Raw genomic sequence first — 15,691 nt, 5'->3', positions numbered from 1 at the left:
ACTCATAGACAAGTTCAGCTTTTTTAAATAACATTCAAGGGAAGAAAGAAAGGGCAGATAAATGAAGATGAATACAAGAGAGTGGCAGGATCCTGTACAAATTAAGTCAGGACCACTAAAGCTCAGAATGAGTTGAGGTTGGTTGTGAAAGCAAAGGACAATAAAAGGACATTTTTTTTTGTAAAGAATGTTGGGACAAGGGATAGATCAAGAAAATGAGAAGGCCACTGAATAGAATGGTAACAATAGACCACAAAGAGAAGGCTGAACTACTTCAATACTTGTTTTCTAATTTTTTCTCTAGCAAGAAGAATGATCTTTGTGCTCAAAATAACACAACAAAAATGATGAACAGGAATTGAAATTTAGGCTAAGAAGAGATAGTAAGAAGCATCTATTATTGCTCAAATGTGTTTGACTCTTAATGACCCTATTTGGAGTTTTCTTGGCAAAGATAGAGTGGCTTGCCATTTCCTTCTCCCACTCATTTTACAGAAGAGGAAAACTAAGGCAATCAGGGTTAAGTGACTTGACAAGAATCACAAAGCTAGTGAGTATCTGAAACAAGATTTGGACTCATGAATTGAGTTTTCCTGCATCTAGGCTCAGCACTCTATCCACCAGCATTACCAAAAGTACTTATAGATATTATATAGTCACATTTGGTGATCATTAGGAAGAAAAAAATCACACACACACACACACACACACACACAAAACCAAGAGAGGAGGACACAAGGCTGGATATGGATTAATAAAATTAAAAAAAATTTATAGCAGAGGGTAGATTCTTAGTGACCTAATTCTTGGCAAAATTCTAGAGATTATTAATAAAAGGATCATTAATGAATATTTAGAAGATAAATAAAGATTTTCCACGTTGTCAGCATAGGCTCATCAAGGGTAGACTCAAATCCATTCAATTTGTGACTGGGCAGCAATTGACCAGAGGAATGTTATAAATGTAATTTGAATTTCTTGAATTTTTCAGTCTCTCTTGATAAACTTAAGAGGAAGATAGAAAGATGTATGTTGCAGGTAGATTTGGACTTATTTGTTGAATCATGGCTAAATATAGAGATATTGTTGCATTACCTTTTAGGATAATCCATGGATAATGTAGAGAGTGTCCCGGGAGAAAAACTGGGATCTTGAAGGGCTTCAAGTTCTTGCTATATGTCAATCAGTTGAAAGAACTGGGGTTATTTATATTGAAGAAGAAAAAACTCAGAGGAGATATGATACTTGTCTACTTGTCTTCAAGACTGAAAACAGCTGAACAACAAAAAGAGCTGATCAACTCTTCTTTGGGAGTTGTTTAGATCAGATTGTCTTAAATTCCTTCCAACCCTGAGTGATTTTGTATGATCCTATGGAGAGAGGTTACTAAGAGAGAAGCCAAGTCTCTGTCCATGCCCCTATCTAATCTGTTCAACCTTATTATCGATGACTTGGAAGAAGATATATACATAAAACTCAAAAGGAGGCTTGCTATCACCTGGGAAGATTGAATGAGGCTCCCAAAACAAACAAACAAACAAATAAGTGAATGAATAAATTAAATAAACAAGCTGGAACAATGAACCAAATCTAATAAGATTAAATTTAATGGTGATAAATATAAAATTCTACATGAGGGTTAAAACAATCACACTTTACAAATATAGGATGAGGAGATATAGTTACATAGTAGAGTAAAAAAAGGTTTTAGTAGCAATCTTCAGTGTGACATGACAAGAAAACTAATAGGATCTTGGACTGCTTTAGAAAGGTATGAAAGGTAAACAGAAAATGGAAGGACCTGGTACCAGAGTAGGGTAGTGGATCTGGAGTCAGGTACACTTGCATCCTATATCAGATAGTTAACTAACTTTGGAATCCTGAGCAAGTCACTAATAGAATCTCAAAATGGGGTTGATAACAGCTTCTACCCTACTAGATTGTTGAATCATATGAATTATGTGAAAAGAGCTGGATACACATTTTTCTGGAGAAGTGAAGGGAGGGTCTTGAAGTGGGATAGGTTTTGCAATCAAAACTAATCTAATCAACAAGTTTGAATGCCTACCAAAAGGAATGAATAACAGACTCATGACAATGAGAACACCACTTTTAGGAAAATACCATGCCACTATCTTCAGTGCCTATGCTCCTGATGAAGGCAAAGGAAAATTTTATGAAGACTTGGAGACCCTTATCATCACTGTGCTGAAAGAGGACAAGCTTATAATTCTGGGTGACTTTAAAGCTAGAGTAGGCTCAAATTACCAAATATGGCAGGATGTTCTTGGGAGGGATGAAATTTGAAATACTGACAGCAATGGTCAGCTACCTACATCTCATGACCTTCTCATCACAACATTGTCTTCCACTTACCTGAAGGCAATAAAACTTCTTGGATGCACCCTCATAGCAAACATTGGCATCTAATAGACTATGTGATCATAAGGAGAAGAAATAGACAGGATGTGAGAATGACAAAGGCAATATGTGTGGTGCAGACTGCCGGACTGATCACAGACTCATTCTTTCTAAGCTAAATATTCACATTCAACCTTCATGTTGGCCCCAAGGCAAAATGACTACTAGAAAAATTAATATCAAGAGATCAGGATGTCTCTCTGAATAGGAACAGTTTGTTGCTAACTTGGAGGGAAAACTGAGCCAACACACAATTGACCACAATGGAGCTCATCTGGATCAAAACATTTGCAAACATCAAGACTGCTTTGATGAAAATAATGGGAAAAAAACAGAAGCTGTTAAATGAAAAACAAGATACAACACAGGGTTTGCCAGCAGGATAGTTCATCTATTTCTAAGAAGGCAGCATTTAATTCCAACAAAAGTAAAGTACAAGTGAAGCTTAGAGTGATGCTTCTTGGCTCAGTAAGAAGATAAATGAAATTCAATTTTATGCAGATAGTAATAAAGCAAAGTGCTTTTATGAAGCCCCAAAGGCTTTTTATGGGTCAAAGACCTATGGTGCATCTCAACTGCTCAGTGTTGATGGAGTCACATTGATTAACAATAGGGACATGATCATGGAGAGAAGGGCTGAACACTCCAATAATGTTTTTTTTTAGAAAGATTTTATTTATTTTGAGTTTTACAATTTTCCCCCTAATCTTGCTTCCCTCCCCCCACCCCCACCCCCCACAGAAGGCAGTCTGTTAATCTTTACATTGTATCCATGCTATACATTGATCAAAGCTGAATGTGATGAGAGAGAAATCATATCCTTAAGGAAGAAAAATAAAGCATAAGAGATAGCAAAATTACATAATAAGATAACCTTTTCTCCCCCTAAATTAAAGGCTATTGCCTTTGGTCTTTGTTCAAACTCCACAATTCTTTCTCTGGATACAGATGGTATTCTCCATCACAGATACCTCAAAATTGTCCCTGATTGTTGCACTGATGGAATAAGTCCATCAAGGTTGATCATCACCCCATGTTGCTGTTAGGGTGTACAATGTTTTTCTGGTTCTGCTCGTCTTGCTCAGCATCAGTTCTTGCAAATCCTTCAAGGCTTCCCTGAATTCCCATCCCTCCTGGTTTCTAATACAACAATAGTGTTCCATGACATGCATATACCACAGTTTGTTAAGCCATTCCCTAATTGTAGGACATTTACTTAATTTCCAATTCTTTACCACCACAAATAGGGCTGCTATGAATATTTTTGTACAAGTGATATTTTTACCCTTTTTTCATCATCTCTTCAGGGTATGGACCCAGTAGTAGTATTGCTAGATCAAAGGATATGCACATTTTTGTTGCCCTTTGGGAATAATTCCAAATTGTTCTCCAGAAAAGTTGAATGAGTTCACAGCTCCACCAACAATCTATTAGTGTCCCAGATTTCCTACATCCCTTCCAACATTGATCATTGTCCTTTCTGGTCATATTCACCAGTCTGAGAGGTGTGAGGTGGTACCTCAGAAATGCTTTAATTTGCATTTCTCTAATAAGTAATGATTTAGAGCAATTTTTCATATTCCATAATGTTTTGGGTTTTTTTTTTCAGATTTTTTGCAAGGCAATGGGGTTAAGTGGCTTGCCCAAGGCCACACAGCTAGGTAATTATTAAGTGTCTGAGGCCAAATTTGAACTCAGGTACTCCTGACTCCAGGGCTGGTGCTCTATCTACTTTGCCACCTAGCCACCCCCATAATGTTTTAACACTACATCATCAATCATTGCAGAAGTCATTGACCATTTACCTCAAGTTTACCTCAATTTGTCCCTAGCTGAGGTTCCAACTGAAGAAGAAGCTTTAAATGACATTAGTCTCCTTTCAAGTGGCAAAGCACTTGGGGATGATTCTATTCCATTTGAGAGCTACAGGGTAGAGGGAGAGATCCATTATTCATCCAAAAATTGACTGAAATTTTCCAGTTTTTTGGCATGAAGAAGTTATCCCCCCCCAAGAATTTAAAGAACTTCCATCACCCACCTGTAAAAAGGTAAAGGGAATAGATTGTCCTGTGATAGTCACAGGGGTGTTTTTCTTTTAATCATTGCTGATAAGATTACTGCCAAAGTCCTCCTCAATACAGTTGGAAGATGGTCACCTCCCTAAGAGCCAGTGTGGCTTCAGAAAGGATCACGGAACAGCTGATGTGGTGTTTGCTGCCGCATAACTCTAGGAAAAATGCCAAGAACAGAACTGAGGTCTGTATACATTTGTAGATCTGATCAAGGCCTTTGATACTATCATGAGGGCTCATGGAAAATTTTGTCAAAATTTGGTTGTTTGGAGAAGTTTATCAGTATTAGACATCAATTTCATGATGGCATGCTTGCCTGAGTTCTGGCTGATGTTCTTGAGATTTTATGATCACCAATGGCTGTGTCCTTGCTCCCTGCTTTTTTGCATAACGTTTTCATCCATGTTATAGAATGCTTTCACTGAGGATGAACATAGCCTCAAGGTCAGCTAACTGATGGTAAATTCTCCTTTTTTGTAGATAATTGGGCACTCAATGCAGCCTCTGAAGCTGAGATGTAACAAATTAAGGATGGATTCTCTGCTGCTTGTGCTAATTTTGGCCTAATAATAACAAGGAAACACAGGTGTTACATCAGGTAGCACCACACCATTCAAATGTGAAACCATCAGTTATAGCAAATGGAAAAGTTTTGAGTACTGTGGACAAGTTCACCTACCTTGGCAGTGTCCTTCCCAGGGAGGTAATTGGTTGACACACGCATTGCCAGAGCTAACTCAAGCTAACTCAGGGAGACTCCATAAGAAAGTGTGGGAGAGAAGAAGTATTAGACAAACAACCAAACTCTTCAGAGTCACTGTGTTGGCTTCCTCACTGCTATATGCTTGTGAAAACTGGATTGTCTACCAGTGCTATGTTAGAAACTGAATAACTTCCAAATTGTCTTAGAAAGATTCTGAAGATCACCCAGTAGAAAATACCAAACACTGAAGCCCTTTCTTGAGCTAAACTGAGTAGCATACTAACATTTCTACAGAGAGTGCAACCAGAAGTATGCTTGCCAAAAAGATTATTTTATGGAGAAATCACATAGGGCAAACACTCACAAAGGGGTCAGAAGAAACCATACTGGACTACTTGTGCCTAACATATGGTAGAGCATTCCAAACTCATATTGGTTTCATCAGTCACAGTAGGACACAGTAAGTTTTCCTAATCTACTTTTGTCATTTTGGTCTTCCTCAACAGTGAAGGAGAGAACCAACCAACCAACCAACCAACCATGTTGTAGATCCTGGAGAACTAATATACATAAATATTTTCTATCCTGGTCAGACTGATTAGATCTGTAGCATTATGTTCAGATCAGGGTTTCACATTTCTGAAAGTACAGTGATTAACTGGAGTTTGACCAAAAGATGACAGCTTTTAGATGAGGGACCACATTAACATGTCACACGAAGACTTAATATCTTGCTAAACTAGTATCCAATGAAGAAATGGATGCTATTCAGCCTGGAGAGAAGACTTAGTATTCAGGACAGCCTTTGTCATTAGCTTCATCTGAAGGGTCTCCATATGCAAGTAAATTAGACTTTAGTTAAGTCCCCAGAGGGCAACATTAAAAACAATGAGTGGAATTCAGAGAGAGACAGATTAAAGGGAAAAACTTCCCAAGAATTATGATCATCTAAAAGTGGATTGGAATATCTCTGGAAGTTGTAAATTCCCCCTTCCAGTTCTTCTAGAAAGCTGGATTGTTGGGGATACAATAGAAAAAGTTGAATTAAACCTCTGAAGTCTAGCTGTCTGATGGGTGAAGACAATCCTTACCTTCAAGAAGTTTCTCCTCTGATGTATAGGTTATAGTAGAGAGAACAAGAAATAAAGGGAACGTTGAAAAGCAATGTCAAAGCAATACAAGAGAACCTACAGACCAGATTCACTTATTCTTAAACATCATTCCAACAAAAATACCCTTGGAACAAAAATTATCTCCAAACTCTAGTCCCCAGTCTACTAATATTAGGACTATCTGACACAGCAACATTCTAGCATAACTCAAGAAACGTTCAGTCATGGGCAGTCACAGGGATCGATTCAAACTACTAAGGCAAGTTGCTATATCTTCAGGCAGGTAATGTCAGGAGAGTAAAGGTCATAAAAGGAAAACTTGATATCCAGAATGACTTTGAAATGCTTACCAATGTCAAAGGCAAGAGAATGTCATGAAATACTAATAGATGAGTTCTTAGGTAGTAAGGTCAAACTCAGATAGAAACAGGGCCACCAAACTATACATAAGGATCTCTACAGACTTAGAAAATCATATAGTAACATTACCTAGGTTTATTGTATTTTTATTTATCTTAATATTTCCCAATATATTTTCATCCATCTTTTGACACCTCTGCTCTGAGGAATCAAGAAACTATGGGGAGAGGCAGCTAGGTGGTACCATGGATAGAGCACAGGCCCTGAAGGCAGGAGAACCTGGGTTCAAATCTATTCTCAAGCACTTGATACTTACTAGCTGTGTGACCTTGGGCAAATCACTTAACCCCATGCTTCACAAAAACAAACAAACAAAACAACAACAACAAAAAGGAAGTTATGAGGAAGTGTAGGAATATAAAATCTGGAGTTGGAAGACTTAGGTAGCATTAGAAAACAAAAGATATCAATATTAGTATCAATATATTTTTATATTAAATAGAAAGATGAGGAAATAATAAGAGAAAGAAGGAGGATAGGGTGACAACTTGTTAAAATTCTAGTTCTGATCATTTCACCTGTGTGGTCTTGAACATCACTCCCACTATTGGACCTTAATTTCCCTTATATGTTAAATTAGTAGATTTAGCAACATGGTAACTAAGTTTTCTTTCAAGGCTATATTTCACAAACCCAGGATAATTGAGAAGGGAAAGTTTTAAGCTGGATCTGGCTGAGGAGGAAGGGAATGGATTGACATAGGAGGGTAAGAAGGTAAATGGTTGATTGGTCTCATGGGTAAGCATGACTTAAGTTGTCAGTGAGGGACAGGAAGCAAGTACTTCTTTAAAATGGGAGTTTGGGTGAGCTTCTCATAAGAAATATTAATGTTGTTAAGTCATTTTCAGTCATATCCTACTCTTTGTGACTACTTCTTGGAATTTTCTAGGCAAAGATATTGGAGTGGTTTTCCCTTTCCTTCTTCAGCTTATTTTACAGATGAGGAAACTGAAGCAAAAAGAGTTAAGTGACTTCCCCATAATCACACAACTAGTAAGTATCTGGATGGTGTGTATAAAGTATGTTATAAAAACCCTAACATCCATTCTTTCTGATCACAATCCCATGAGGCAGCAAGGGCAGGGATTAATACCCCTCTTCTATAAATCAGGAAATAGAATCCCAGAAATAGCACTTGAAACTAATTTTGTAATTCCAAAGTCAGTGTTCTTTCTATTATGCCAAAGGCAAGTATGCTGAGATGGAGAAGTGGAAAAAATGTCTGAGGAGCCTAGAAGGCAGTGTGATACAACAGAAAGAGCACTGGACTTGGAGTCAGAGGACATGGGTTTAAATCCCAGCTCTGCTACTATCTGTGTGACCTTCAGTAAGTCAATTAACTTTTCTGAGCCTCAGTTTCCTTACCTATGAAATGACTCTAACTCCTCTAAGATTTCTTCCAATTATAAATCTATGACCCTACTTTCAGTCTCTATTTTCCCAAACTCCTTCCTTAAACTCTCCAATCCAGTGATGTACATCTGCCTGCCTTAGCACTATTAGCACAAGGGGAATCCATGGTCTGACAAGGAAGCCCAAAATAATAATATGATTACATATACTTTAATATTTTAAAGCATATGTAATATCATTGATGTAGGTGCTCCCTCCAATGGCACAGGTAGCAACCTATCTGTGGGGCAATGGGGAGATTGCTAGATTTTTGAGTCAGAGAACCAGAGTTTGACTTTTTTTATGTGTTATCATCTGTATGACTATGAGCAAATTACTTTGCCTTTCTGGGCCTCAATTTCCTCATCTGTAAAAGGAAGGAATTGGACTAGAGGATTTCTCAGATATCTCTTAAATTCCAAATCTGCAGCCTCATCTCCCATTCATATCCATATTTCCTATCCTGTGAGAATCATCTCCTTGTCCTCTCCATCACTGCCATGAAAGGTCTACTCTTTCAAGACATGGGGTTGGGGAGGGTATGTTCCTCTTGAGTTCTTTATATTATGTGGGCATCAATGCCATACTCACCCTGTCCACCTCCTTTCCTTTGTTTTGATAAATGACTGGCCAACCTCCTTTTCGGGTCATACATCTTACTGATGATATTCCTTAATTCCAGACTACTAATGACCATTATACATCTTTCCATTGTTCTTTGAGAGATCCACAGTTTGGATGCCTCAGTAGCATGTTCCATGATTCAGAGTCACATAGCACCACTGTTTGAAAGATAGAGTTTTATTTTAGAGAGAAGCTTGAGATCATTGAAAATACTACACAATTTTCCAAATGAATTATGGGCTATTATTCTCCTCCTATTCAGTACTAGACTCCATTCATTGTCTACCTGAAGTGTCTGTCCAAGGTATGTACTGATGAACCATCTTTATGGGTTGTTCATCGAACTGACACTCATGGTTTGAACAACAGTCATCTTTCATCATTGAATTTTTCCTGCATGGGTGATTAGGTCAAACTCTTTTGAGTGATGTTAGATTTCATTTAGGAGGTTCTGCCTCCTAAAGGTTTGATTCAATCAGCACAATATTCCACAAATAGGATCATCTCGAGGACTTCACTGTTGTTTAGGGAATCTCACTTCTAGTTAGACTCTGCACTGGACATGTTTTATAAGTAACAAGCACATAGTACCCCAGGGGAGCACATTTCTCCCTATTTTTATGCTTTTTCATGCCAATATTATTATTAACTAATAACTAAAATGAACTTTTTTGTTGCAGATTTTAAGGGAGTCTTATAAGCTTTTAATATATGCAAAGGAGACATCTTTTTGAAGCAGAACCTTTGCAGATACATTTTGCTTGACCTCGTTAAATGCTCCCCCACCCACCCACCATCAACAAACAATGAGCACAGTGGGATCATGTATTTTCTGCACCATTCAATCAATTGTGTGACTGACTGTAAAGAGCTGATGGGCTTTAGAATAGTGTTTGACAATACTTTCCTCTTCTCTTCTTATATTTTCATCAAGGAACCCCTCAACATATGTGTAATTTATTCTCATAAAGATTTTGGCATGTGGGTAAGTAGTTACTGATATCCTCTTTGATAGCCCTTTAAAAATAATAAAACTCATCCTTTTTTCCCCAAATCATTCAATAGCTTCCCTTTTAGATATCTTGAGAAGTGATTCAATTATATGAGATCAATTATCTTATGAAATTCAGAACTGTCTTGCTACTATCATGAATCTGTACTTTATATGTGCTCTGGTTTTTGTTTTTATTCTTCTTAGTGCTATTTTCATTTCCCTACAGTGAAAGCAAGATTCAGTGAAGGTAGAATCCAAAATGTCATTAGTGTCAGATGTAGAAAAATAGTTTATTCTAAAAATCTTGACACAACACTTTCCAATTTTCATTTGTTATTCTGTTTCCAGTTTGTTCTTCAGATGCTTTTAGAATGATCTGACTTCATTGGGTCTCATGACAAGCTTCCTGTAAACTCCTTTTTTCTTCCACTATTACTTAGGGTTATATGAGGCAATATCATTCATAATCTTGCCTCATCTTCCTTTGGATGATTTTACAAACAAGTTTGTATTCTAAAACATGCTATTGGTTGCCACATCTCTCTGCTTGGCAAAGGGATCATGTGATTACTGGCTTATGTGCCTTCTAGGAGCTTTTGGCCTTGCCTTAGGGTGAGAGCTACATTGATTTTTTTTTTCAGAAATACTGATTTTTTCCTTAAGAAGTCATTGGTAGGGGGTGGCTAGGTGGCACAGTGGATAAAGCACCGGCCTTGGAGTCAGGAGTACCTGGGTTCAAATCCGGTCTCAGACACTTAATAATTACCTAGCTGTGTGGCCTTGGGCAAGCCACTTAATCCCATTTGCCTTGCAAAAACCTAAAAAAAAAAAATCATTGGTCTGAAAAGTTTTTCCCCCCATTAGTAACTAGTCTTTCCTATTAAGATATTAAGATATAATCACTTTCACTTTTTAGTGCTTGCCAAATGCAATGATTTCTGATTAATTTTTAAATAAAACATTATAATATATAGGTATGAGATTTCCACAACATCCACCAGTCTTTGGTCTTTTTAATTTCTTTTTTTTTTTAGTTGTTTGTTGTTTGTTTGTTTGTTTTTTTGGTAAGGCAAACGGGGTTAAGTGGCTTGCCCAAGGACACACAGCTAGGTAATTATTAAGTGTCTGAGACTGCATTTGAACCCAGGTACTCCTGACTCCAAGGCCAGTGCTTTATCCACTGTGCCACCTAGCCACCCCGTCTTTTTAATTTCTTGATACTGTTCATATTTCCAATGCTTTTTCCCCATCCTCTACCATACCCACTTACATAATGAACATAATTAGAATAAAGGTATGACTAAACTTGGAGAACTTTTTAAAGTTGTTAATATCATTTCTCTTGCTCCTCATCCTCTTCAATAGATGTTGGCCTCTAAATTACAATTATCTTCTGGTAATCTTTTTTGCTTATTTTCATCATGAGCACAGAAAAAGTAAGGCAGCTAAGTTTTCCCCCAAAATGTTGTTTTGTTGTGTACAATAAAACTAACATTCTTTATTTGATTCTCCAAGGTGAAACTGTGAAAGGATAAGAGCTCTTCAAAGGGGAGGATGGAGGATCACTTGTCTATGGTACTGCAAGAGAAGATTACTGTACAGGTAGGAATTGGACTCCATGACTTCTGGTAACCTTTCCAGTTCTGAGGTACTAAGATTCTACTTGTGGGATGGGAAGTGACCTTGACAGAAAAGAGTTTGAGACATCTAAATGGAATCTGGCCCCTCTGATAGCTAATAAGAACTATCTGAAGAAATATGGATTCTTCATTGAAGGCCCTGCCCCAAAGAGTTTTTCTTCTTACCTCACCAAAGGAATTTTAGGTGCAAAGATTAAGCAAAGTTCTTTGGACCCTCCATAGAACTTCTCATTGGAGATCTCTAGTCTCCTGCTAGTGTAGAGAAAAGTGTGTCAACATACCTTTCCTGATTGTGTTCCACCCATTATTCTCTGGTTTATTGTTCAGTGCCCTGCAATAAGCCAGAGAAGACTGGGTTGTGATGTAAGAAATTTTCTGGTGGAGGACACTGGTGTCTGGGGATACTGATTTTAGAATTGTGTTCTTAGGGGACAGATGTTGGCTGGGGAAACTAGGCTTTGGGAAGACTGATCTAAGGCAGGGGTTTCTAACCTGCATCCCTACCAAACCCCAAGTGGTCTGAGAATAGATTGCAGGAGATCCATGAATTTGGATAGGAAAAAAATAACAATTTTCACTAAGCTCAAAATAAAATAGAATATTTATTTTAATTTCTAATTAAAAAACAACAGTGTTTTCAAGAGGGATCCATAGGATTTGTGAAACCAAAAAGATTAAGTATCCCTGATCTGAGGCAACCTTTTTCTTGGTTGGTGGGCTGTAATGGATTAGCTTTAGGGGACTGGTCTAGGTAGATTAGATTTTGGGGTAATTAGTTTGAGGGAACTGGTCTCTACAAGACAATGGGTTGTGAGAGTTGTCTGGGGTGGAACAACTGAAATGATGTGGGAAGGCCCCAAGAAGGGTGTCACTCTTCTCCCGTAATATCCTACTTGTCTTTCCCAGGTTTCTAGCAAACATCCTGCTAAGGGAAATTGACTCAAAGTATCCAATGTCCTCTACAGTGACCATTTTATCTACTTTGGAGAAACCCTTTTCAGAGACCTTTCTCTTTTTTTACCTCTTATCCTTCTAGAGAAAAAAAACAATACAACACATTAACTCCTCCTTGCCAGGGCCCTCCCCCTCAATCCTCCCTCCTTGTTTCCCTCCCCTTCTCAGACTCATTTGAGTTCTTTTGTTGTGTCTTCAAATTGATGGCAATGTTGTGGCAGCTTCTCAGGACTCTCCCGTGAGTGAGGCAGCCCCTCCTTCATGCTGACGGCACAACACATCTCACCATTGGGGCCAGTGCTCATATTACACTGTCACCTTCCTCTCCCCCCACCCCATCATCCGGTTAATGCCCATACCACCCATTTTGCCACTGGACCAGTGCCCACACAAGCCAACTGGACATTGCTTATAGACCCCATCATTCTACCTTCAGTATGTTTTCTCTGCAATGACAGTCTAGTTTTTTCATGGTGGTTTTTCCTAGAATCCTAGATCTTAGAGGTGAAGAGGGCTTCAAGAAATCATGTAGTCCAATTCCCTTATTCTCTTAGATAGTTATTCACATTAAAAACAATTCAAACACAAAAGGCACTGAGGTCCCCTAGATTCATCCCCCACTTCTTCCTTAAGTCTCTCCTTTCTCTCTTTTTCCTCTCTCGCCTTTGACACATAATCTCCCACTCACCATCTACCATTCTTTTTTTCCCCTCTCCCCCTCTTTTTTATTTTAAGTTTTTTTTTCTTTTAACTTTCAAGGTCATTCCGGACTCCTGATGCCGCCAGTCCCTCGGTGAGACGTGAGCGCCATTGGCGTCCGTGGCCTCTGTTTCCGTGGCAACCCAGTAACCATTAATTTTCAATTAAAGGAGACAAAAAGCCCGATGACAGCTCCGGGTCTGCTGAAGATGTCAAGAATCCGTATTAATATACAGCAAGAGAGCATAATTGTGTGTCCATCTTCCAGAGCAGCGAAAAATGGGGGGATAATTACCAGCTGGAAAGCCACTCTGTAATTTAGTTCTTACTGTCACCACAGCCCCACACATTAGCATAAATTAAAAGCAGAGTTTATTGTTATCAAAGTGCATTGATATCGCCAGCCCCGCTTTCTTCCTTTTAACTGTTTGTTGTGGGTGAGTGACTCCGGACTCTTGAAGAGGTGTCCCCAAGAGAGTGCCAGTGGGAGAAGTTGGAGAGTATCGGGCTAGGCTGTCAATTGGGAACCTATGTCCGATATTCCCCATTGCCCTAATTCGTGGAGGAATTGGGGGTTGGTTTGTTTTTGTTGTTGTTCTTTCAGTCTTTCTTTTCTCTTTATGCTTTTATGCTGTACTTAACTTTTTATGGAGGCATAGCATAGATCTTGCTCCCTCACTAGACTGTCTATTCTTTAATTGTAGAGATTATATTTTATATTACTTATACTTCTCTACATTGCTAAGCACTAAGTAGGTCATGTGTATTTTGGACATACTTGTTGAAGGAAGGAAGAAGGAAGGAAGGACGGACTTTGGACAAATCATTTTCTTTTCTGTACCTCAGTTTCCTCATCTCTCTAATATCAAGGGATAGTTCAACATGATGATATTTAAAGTCTCTTCTATCTCAAAATTCCACAAGGCCAACTATGGTTATTTGAAGTCAAGGGACCTGAAGTCTATTACTTTTAATCTGTTATGATGCGGGGAAGTTGGTTCAATTCTCTGAGCTTTACTTTTGGAAAATGAAGAGGTTGGGTTAAAAGTTCCTTGAGGTGCCTCCTAGCTCTAAATCTATACAACTATGAAACTAATCTCAATTTGGTGAGTTGATATAAGGACATGGATTGCTTTGAGGGTTCTAAGTTATCTCTCTCAGCAGCTACTGGGTTTTTGGGGTGTCCTATTCCAGGACTTGAATTGACCTTGCACTCCTTGTTTCTTGATTCCTCACATGAAGATATCCTTAACTCTCAATTAGTAAGCCCAGGGTTAGAATCATGTCCTTGTGTGTGACTTCTAGGCCCTTTCTGCCTGATCCTAGAATATTTATTCATTTCCCTATTCCCTCTTCTACTATAGGATGGGGGGGTGAGTTGTGGAAGGGGTGTCAAGGAATGGCACATTTCTTTAGACTCACCTTGATGGTTGCACTGAAACTCAGGAGCTGAGTGTCTAGCTTCTGGGGTGCTGGTGACAGGCGCCGAATTCATGAATTTCAGTGAATGGGGGAAGCGGGTTTTCTTGTATTATATCCAGAGAGAGCTGTCCTTCAGAGGGGAATTTAGTGTAATTACCCTTAAGGGAGCGATCCTTATACAGTCAGTCACAACACTGACCTGCTGGCTGGGATCTGACAGCCAAATTACAGGCTGTGTACTCAACAGAAGGGGCATCCTCCTTTTGGGTGGGGGGAGGAGGGAAAAGAGATGCAGAAGCTTTGAAAAGAAAAGTGCTGGCTTCGTGGCAGCCAGGCAGGAGGGTTTTCCTTGTTGAGGCATCGAGAACAGAAAAGAATTTCAGGGAGAACCTAATACTGAAGTCTAGCCATGGAGGCGGAGATGGGTCAGGGGTGCTGGCTCTTCAAATCTAGGGGCTTTGGCCCATAGTCTTATCCAAATCTTAATAATAACTGTAATGACTATAATAGCAGATATTTAGGGCTTTAAGGTTTCTGGAAAACTATATCCATTATCACCTTTGATACTCATAACACCAGGAGAGTGAAGTTATTAAGTGTTCCCATTTTCCAGGGCAGAGACTGAGTTAAAGTGACTTCTCCATGACAAAGTGGCAAAGTGGGATTTGAACCCTGGTCTCTGCTGAAAACAATTCCAATCTGTGTCTCACTAAACCATACTGCTCTCTTATAGGAAGAAGGGACTCAAGGTGTATTTTGAAGAGAGCCTGGGAAAAGCTCCCAAAATATCAACCCTGCCACTTCTATAATTTTATGCCAGAAATTCCCTTCCTATTACTCCTTTTGGATTATGGTATTAATGGACCCTATTAAAATGAATTAGTATAACCTGAGAAGATAGGTGTGTGTGTGTGTGTGGTGGTCATTGTATGCTAGAGAGAGCAAAAAGGGAGAGGGAAAAGAAAGAAAGGAGAAAGAACAGGAGAGAGAAAGAAGGGGGGAGAAAGGAAAAGAGAAAGAGAGAGACAGGGAGCATTTATTAATCTTTTCAGCTCCACCTCCAGAGAGAAAACTGATGAACTCTGAGTGCAAATTGAAGTATAATTTTCTCACTTTATTTTTTCTTTTCTTGAAATGAAGATAATATGAAAATATGTTTTGCATGATTTCACATGTATAATTGATATAATCTTGCTTGCCTTCTCAGTGAGTAGGGCAGGGATGGGAGGTAGAGAGAG

The 15,691-nt window shown here is 38.7% G+C and overlaps 1 long non-coding RNA gene across 2 annotated transcripts in view; it reads left to right on the top strand.

Moving 5' to 3' along the window:
- LOC141523601 (uncharacterized) overlaps positions 1 to 15,361 on the top strand; it is a 40,634-nt gene extending 25,273 nt beyond the window's left edge. For both annotated transcript variants that reach the window (XR_012478530.1, XR_012478529.1), the window contains 2 exons: positions 11,254 to 11,340; positions 13,092 to 15,361. This is a non-coding gene — a long non-coding RNA (uncharacterized LOC141523601). The remainder of the gene's footprint in view (positions 1 to 11,253; positions 11,341 to 13,091) is intronic.
- Positions 15,362 to 15,691: the final 330 nt, after the last annotated feature.

This window comes from Macrotis lagotis, chromosome 5 (assembly GCF_037893015.1).
Source record: "Macrotis lagotis isolate mMagLag1 chromosome 5, bilby.v1.9.chrom.fasta, whole genome shotgun sequence".
Lineage (NCBI taxonomy): Eukaryota > Metazoa > Chordata > Mammalia > Peramelemorphia > Peramelidae > Macrotis > Macrotis lagotis.
The sequence above is the reverse complement of the archived record's forward strand: the minus strand, read 5'-3'. Positions and strand labels throughout refer to the sequence as shown.